General features: G+C 31.8%; 1 pseudogene; it reads left to right on the top strand.

The window, feature by feature from the left end:
• Positions 1–449: 449 nt before the first annotated feature.
• LOC147825132 (U2 spliceosomal RNA) lies at positions 450–548 on the top strand (annotated as a pseudogene).
• Positions 549–8,067: the final 7,519 nt, after the last annotated feature.

The raw sequence follows: 8,067 nt of genomic DNA, 5'->3' as shown, positions 1-8,067 counted from the left end.
AATGAGGATGGCATAGATCCTATTAGATCTTGTTTTGATCCTGCTTAGGTACCTTCACCGAACCTCCAGAAATCAGAAAAGAGAAGACTGAGGCTTCAGTAATACACATGAGACAGATAAGAGGTACTATTTTTGTATTTCAGTTTAGAGATGAAATAGTCTTTTAAGATGTAAATTTTTGGTCATAGTGAGGTGTTATTTTCTATGTGAAAGCCTCATCAAGATCTCTCTACATTTGTCAAATGAAGTAAAGCTGACAAAATATTTAACACAGTTAGATTTTAAACTAACTAACTTCCCTGTATATGCTTTGTATATTCTGCCTAGGCTTTCATATATATATAAATGTTTTTCATATATATATATGCTTTTAATGAATAAGCTTTTATTCATTGGTCAATCGGTGTGCTTTCTTCCTATTTGTTTCATGATTCCCAGTAGGAAGAAGGATCGCTTCTCGGCCTTTTGGCTAAGATCAAGTGCAGTAGGAAGAAGGATCCAGTGTGGAGTCATAAATATATAAATTTTATTATTTATCAATACATTAATTTATTAATATAATATTATATAATTACATATATCATAACATATATATTATTATACATATATATATGTAATCCATTTTCTTCCAAGATACTTAAACTTACCTTTTCCTTTCTTTTTTCAATATTGTTTTGAACTTTTAGTATTTAAGCCCTATATTGAGAGTGTCACTTACTAGGTAATATTTTCTACATGTCAATCTGTAACTTGTCTTGTATTTATCATATTTCAGAGCATAATGTAGCATTAATTTTTCAATTCCTTCTCCTTTAGAAAATCTTCCTGAATGAGTAGAACCATGTCACCAGATTTTGTTTTTTTACCATTTCTAGGCCAGGCCTTGGCCATGTGGTCCCTTCCACATGTGCACTCAAGACCTGGTGAGTTATTTCTGTGAGACCTACAGGAAAGTGCCTCTGTGCTAATCACCACTTGATTCTCCCTTAACCAAATATTACTCATGTTTCTCTGAACTCTTTTCAGCTAAGCTTCACCATCAGGTTTCTTGGTCCATTCTTCCTGGCTCCAGTTTTAGCAGGAATTCTTCAGCAAGTTTAGAGAATATACCTCATCCATGACATTGAATTAAGTTCTTCATCACCAGTCTTTGATATCTCAGGTTCTAGCTTATCATTAGGGAAAATGGTGGACCAGGCAGTATTCTTTCTCTGGACATCTCTTCCTAGTAATTGTCTACCACTCATCTTCTCTCTCATCTCACTGGCATACGTTTGTCCTTGTATTCAGAGTGAGGTCCAATCCCTATTCCTTTATCTTCCTGAATCAGGTCTTCTCTAACATTTTAAGAATTGGAATAATTGTTTAATATCTCTTGGAGCTCAGAAAATAAAACCCCAACTGTTTTGTTTTGACAAGATAAGTTCAAGCAACAAGCTCAGAACTCAGGTCTCTCTGACCTCCCACCCAGTTCCAGCCCTGGTCTTCTTTGATCTTTCTTTCCAGAAGGCAGACGCTTTCTCTGTACCTTATCTAATTAAGGTAAGTTCCCTTCTTAGAAGGAACAAAATTATTATGGATTACCATTAATCAGGAAAGATTAGCTACAAAAAAGACAAAAATTCAGGGTTCACACATAGAGTCCAGAGAAACTTTGCTCTCAGTCATTATCTGTCCTTTAGATTCATTCATCTCCCATAAAAATAATTTGCTATCATGCTAAAATTGTCTATAGGCCTCTTCTTTCTTTTACTCTATGAATAAAGTATCTAAGCCTCAATCATCTGACCCTTCTTTGAATTTTATATTTTGTGTGGATACTACAAATATGTGCACATTAATAAATTTGTGTACCTTGTCTCCTGTTGATCTTTCCCTTGCCAGTTTATTTCAACAAACTTCAAGACTTGAACCTCTGGAGGACAAGGGGAAAATGTTCTCTCACAGCATGGAGGGCATATTTTCTATTCAAGGGTTCATCTTCAAAACCCAAGATAGTCCTTTGGATTAACCCCATGTTAATTGACTGGAAATGTTAATTATAATTTTGCCATATAAAAATTGAATATGATGGATATCCCATCATATTCATTGATACTATCCATACTTAAAGGGAGGGATTATACAAAAACATAGGTCGCTGAGAATCATATTAGCATCCTAATTGACACTATACCCTACTCAACTCTTTCCCAATTTTTCTACCTTACAAAGTTTTATTGATCTTTGTTTTTGATTAAAAAATGAGATAAAATTGATTCATAAATGAGTGGATACACTTCAACCACAGGAGTAAAGTATGTATAGAACATATATTTTGTAGTTGGCCCTAGGCTTAACTGCCATCAATATCTACTAAGCTAAGTTATTTGACCACTCTAAGCTATGAATGAGAGGAACCAAGTGTGGTATGTGATACATACCAAAATCTACAGGAATTATAATTAATAGCAAAGCTATTATTATTATACTCATATACTGTCATACATGCATACACTACTTGTTAGTCTATGATGAAGGGCTTGCTTTATAATATAAATGTGAGAAGGTAAATATTGGGTATATGTTAATTTTTGTTCTACTTCTACAGACAGACATTTGATTATGAGAATTAGTAGTTTCTTTAAATCGGACATTAACCAAGTGAGTGGTTCTCAATTTCTTATATTTGTGGAAACATACAACTGATGATATTCAAAAATGAGACGTATTTCCTTGAATTTACTTAGCATTATAACTATTCTGGGTATAGTGATGTTAGTATCAAACTTTTCTTTCCTTTTCTAAATTGGAATTTCACATGAAAGTGATGTTATTATACTTGATATCTGTGAGAAATAATACAAAAATAATAAAATACCAATAATATTCCTCATAAGTGATACAGAGACATTCTTATGGTGAAAATCCTTTAAGCTAGAAAATAGGCTTTGGTGAACAAATGTTTTATTTGTGACCTCCTTTTGCTTCATATTAATGAGGATTTACTTTTAGTATAGTCTAGAGCTCAAGGCTACCCAAAGGCTAAATGCCCCAGCAGGGAAGAATAGTTAGTGAATTCATTCCTTATTTGTTTAGATTTTAATAAGGCTTTCTGCTTCTAACACAAGTGTGAATTAAGGAAGAATTGTTCATTTAAGCTGACTTTGGTTTCCTAGTGTGAAATTCCAAAAGAGTTTTTTGTATTATTAAGCCAATGAGCCAAGGAACGTCTATTCCCTAAACAATTAACTTTCTTAAATGAAGTGTAGAAAGAAAGACAAGTCATGAATTCATTATTTGTTCTTCCTGGGTGTAGGCATTAGCTGGCATTAAGGCTCTTTGAGTTGTGACATATGAGAAGCATTTCAAAAGGAAGAGACTGATTGCTACTAGTCACCCAGGAAATCAATCATAGCCCTTTATGGTTACATGCTCATGCTCATTTCTCTTTATGGGGGAATACATTTTCACCCTGAAAGCAGAAAACTGTGGACTCCGTGGGTTTTATATTTTCCCCTACCATTCTTGACAATTTACACCTTCCATTTGGAGTGCTCAGTTATCAATATCTTTTATTACCTATTGTTTGACTTAGCTATTATACAGAAATATTCAGATGTCACACAAATGAAAACAGGCAATCTCTCAAATGGTGTAATTCTATTTCAGTGAATATAAGTCAGAACCTAGAGCTGCAATCACAGTTCACTCTGTTGTTTGTACATTGTTTCTGGTGTTATATCTACCTGAGTTGCTTTCAGGTTACATTTATAGCCTCGGCCAGGCAAATTAAAATGAGTCAAGAAAATGGAATACTTTCTACAGTTTAATTAAACAGTGACAGTTAAATTTTTTAAATAAAAAGTTCAGTGCAATGCTGGAAATTGTTAAATAGAGTACAATACTTGGAATTTAATTGAAAATGCTGTTATTTTTTCAGTTTTTAAAAATTAAATTTATTGGTATACAGTATAATGACATTCATCATTGGGAATTTGTACCTTTACATAATATATCTGGATTCTTATTTTTTCCCTTCCCTCCCTTCAACCCCCCCCTTCTCTATTTACAAAGATTTTATTTCCATTTTTTCATTTTCTCATGTTAATTACATTTCCTTCTTTCCTTTCCCCTACCTCCTCCCACTTTCCCTTCCATTAAGGCGACACAATTAAGTGAAATAAATAGGACACACATGTGTAAATACCAAATAGTTTTTCTGGTGTGAGAAACTGAAAGTGTAAATAAGGATCAAAATGTGTGATAGAAAATTTTTCACTTTTTAGGAGTGTGAATTTTCATCTTTTAACAATCTGTGAGTCTTACTGTACCCCTTCATAAAATTGTACTACAAATTCTATTCCAGCATTAATGTTGTAAGATAAATGAAATAAAATGACAAAGTTTCTGAAAAGTGAAAGTATATTAGGTGAACTTATCAGAATATAATATAATGGTGAACTTATCAGAATACTGTATAGATTCTGAAATCTGACTTCTTGGGTTAAAAACACAGCTCTAGAGAGAGAATACTAGAAGTATTATCTTAGCAACAACGGCTTCATCCTTGTTCCTAAGTTTTCTCATCTGAAAACAGAAACAATGATGAGTATTAAATAATTTAAAAATATAGAAATCACTTAAAAAGTGTCTGGAACATTGTAATAACTATATAGACATTTGCTTTCATATTGTTATCAACATTATTATTATTAAATAAAATTTTTCAAAGCATTTACTCCTTATGGGAATCAGGTAAAGAGTTATAATAACATAATTCTGTTTTTTATTGTTGCTTCTTAAAACATCCCATAATTCTTGGTTCTATATAAGCAACCAATTAATATCTGAAAAAATTATTCAAAAAAGAAAGCAATCAGTATGTTAACCTCATTCAGAATGATCTAGTCTCGTATTAGTTAACACAATTATTTAAGTATTTTTTGCAATAATAAACTCCAAATCAAATGAGACTACATTTGAGAAGTTTTCTAAATTTTCTAAAGCACAAATTCTAAACATATATGCTGTGATCTATGCACACTATGTGTTGGGGCTTGACAAAATTATCTTGTTTTATTACCTATTTATATTTTAATCAGGCAACAATTCCATGTATACAGGCCACAGAAATAAACAATCATTCAAGAGTTTAATGACTTTCTCAAAGTCACACAGCAGAATGAATATCTGAAGCTACATCTGCCAGAATCCTAAACAGGCTTGACAGCCAATTGGCATTCACTGGGAAGGTTGTCTCATTTGTTTACAGCTAGAACCAGCTGCTACTGGTTCCTAAGGGGCCTGGGCTTGATTGGTTGGCTTCTTTGTTGCATTCATAGTTAACTGATCTTATATTCACCCTGTTTTCAGTAATTAGAAAATATTACTAACCTTTTTAAAGTGTCTGATATTGACCCTTGGAAGAGATTTTATAATAATCTTTCCATTTCTAATAAACTTCTAAAAGGAAATTTTTGTAAGTTACAGAATTTTGAGGGGATTGGCTATTCCTATCATTTTTCAGGACTCAGAAAGATGGATACCCAAAATTTGGTATCTGCGTCTTCTGAACAGTTACTGAAGTACAAAAGGAATTGTGGGAATCAAAGCAATGGAGCAAATTATCTCAAGTATAGTTCATCATCAATTTAGCCTCAAAAAAGATGTCATGGCCTGAATTCCATCACAGTAGTAGTTCTCCAGCAGACTTAGAAAGTTATCTGAAGTAGAGTTTAGTTTCCAGATAAAGCTGATGAGCCTAATTGCTAGGAAATACAGAGCATATAAAACTTCCAGACTATTATCTTGAATTTTCATAACATTTAATCATTTGACATGAACTTATTTGGAAGGTAAGCATTGTGGTCGAGAATTTAGGATCTAAAATCACACAGAACTCAGCAATAACTTTTGTCCTATATCTACAAATTAGAAATCTCCTATGTGAGTTTAAAAAATCAGTTGTTAAATACAACAGCAAATTTTTGTGATTTTTGCTCTTGGACATTTATAATTCACAGTATTTAGTGATAGTAAAATTTTAAGTCCCAGAAATGAATAATCAGAATAGCATTTTTAATTCAAAATTTTACAACTAATATGCTTTGGAAAATAGAATAGTACAGCAAAGCCAAAACTTAAAACATACATTTTTATATCTTAAAGTTAATTAGGAGGTATAATCAATAGCCATTTAATTATCTCTGTAGTGAATTATTTGATAATGTAATCATGACAGACACAATTACCTAAGCAATTAAGAGAAAACTTTTTCCAAGTTGCTAAATAGATTTTAACAAAAACAAAAACCAAACTCTATATGCCACTATTAGCAATTTATTTTCATGCATTTTAGAGAAATTTCTTAAAATAAGGTAAGGTTAAAATAAGTGCATTGATTTTATGTAAAGTACAACATAGTTAAATGTAGTATATAATTGTTTCTGCTAGAATTTATGGAAGCAGCTCATCTATGTATAATAAAATCCTACAAGAAAAAAATAAACTTCTGTTGAGTCTGCAGATTATTTGGGAATCATATTTCCTATTTTCTTTCAAAGTGTTTTTGTGTACTTGTTAGTTGGTGAGAAGCAGCTGGATTTCTTCAACATTTTCTTAAACATTATTTTGAATTCTTCACACTATTTAAACTGAGCTATATAACAACTTTCTTCTTAATTTAACAATGATTTGTTCAAAATTGTAATATCAAAAATGTATACATTTACATATGCTATATACATACATATTTGATTATGAATGCTTAGATATTAGTGAAATGAATGGGAGCAGTGACATAAGGGATGAAAGAGTGGAATTAATTTTATGAATATTTTGTTATAAGCTAGTCATATTAACTGGGAAGTTGTGCAGTATTATTTGTAAGTGACTTGGGTTAATTGTAAAGTGTCTTAAAAACTCAAAGGCAGCCACAAGACAAGTTAAAAAAGAGGTGTATAACTGATATGCTAAGAATGGAGAGAAAATGAAATCATATAAAATGCTCAGTTAAAGATTATATGAGGAACTTGCAAAAATATTTTTGAAAAGGACTGGGGAATTAGCTCAGTGGTGGTGTGCCTGCCTTGCAAGTACAAGGTCCTGAATTTGATCCCTCCGCCCCAAAAAAACTTTAGAAAGTACAACATGGGACCCTGGTGTCCAATCCTTTTTTAATTATTCAAGATAATATTTTATGTCCAAGCTACCTTTGTACACCTTTTTATATCAAAGATCTCATGCTTTTAATCTTGTATATCCTCCTATAAATTCCTAATCTTCTGTTGTTCTTTTTCTTTCCACACATTCTCTTTCTCAATACCATCATGACTTCAAGATTTGTTTCATTATGTTTCCCCAAACTCTCACTGATTGACCCACGTGTAGATTTTATTTTCATCACCTTTCATGCACTGGTTACCCAAGCATCTGGGCTTCATGATCAATCATCTGATAAGTGTGATGTTAACTTAGAAATTTTTACTTATCAGAACTTTTCTTTTGTTTTCTTATACTCAAGCCACACTTCCTAGTTATCTTGTCTTTAAAGAAAAATAACACTTTTTCTCATTGTATTATTAATGTTCATAACAAAATTTTGGAAAACATAAAATATCATAACAAAGATTAATTTGAAAGTTTCTCAGAGTCTTACCAATAATCTCTTGAAACACTTTGGTTTTCTTTTTAGGAAATATTTTCCAAGTATCTTGTAGACTGTAGATATGGAACATCTTAATAATATACATGTGATCTAACCCAGTAACTTCATAAATGGGAATTGATCTTACTAGTCATTACTGGTCCACTTCATTCAAAACTAGATAATGCAAATTTAAAAAATAGTCTAATTCAAAACAGAATGAATAAAATTTAAAAGACAGACCTCAAGCCAAGAGCTAGTGAAAAAATAAAGGATCAAAACATTCACACACCACTAGTAGTGTATAAATTAGTATACTCAGTTAAGATAATAATTTGAGACCAAAATGTATAATAGATGATGTGAAATAGGAAGAAAAGGTCCAAAGGGGAAGGGGAAGCGGAAGTGGGACAGTAGGGGAAAAGAAAGAAGGGAAAGGA

The sequence above is a fragment of the Heterocephalus glaber genome, unplaced genomic scaffold (genome assembly GCF_053883595.1).
Source record: "Heterocephalus glaber isolate CG9 unplaced genomic scaffold, H.glaber_assembly_v1.0 deba00001509, whole genome shotgun sequence".
In the NCBI taxonomy this organism is placed as follows: domain Eukaryota; kingdom Metazoa; phylum Chordata; class Mammalia; order Rodentia; family Bathyergidae; genus Heterocephalus; species Heterocephalus glaber.
Note: the sequence above shows the minus strand (reverse complement) of the source record. Positions and strands in the feature narration are given on the sequence as shown.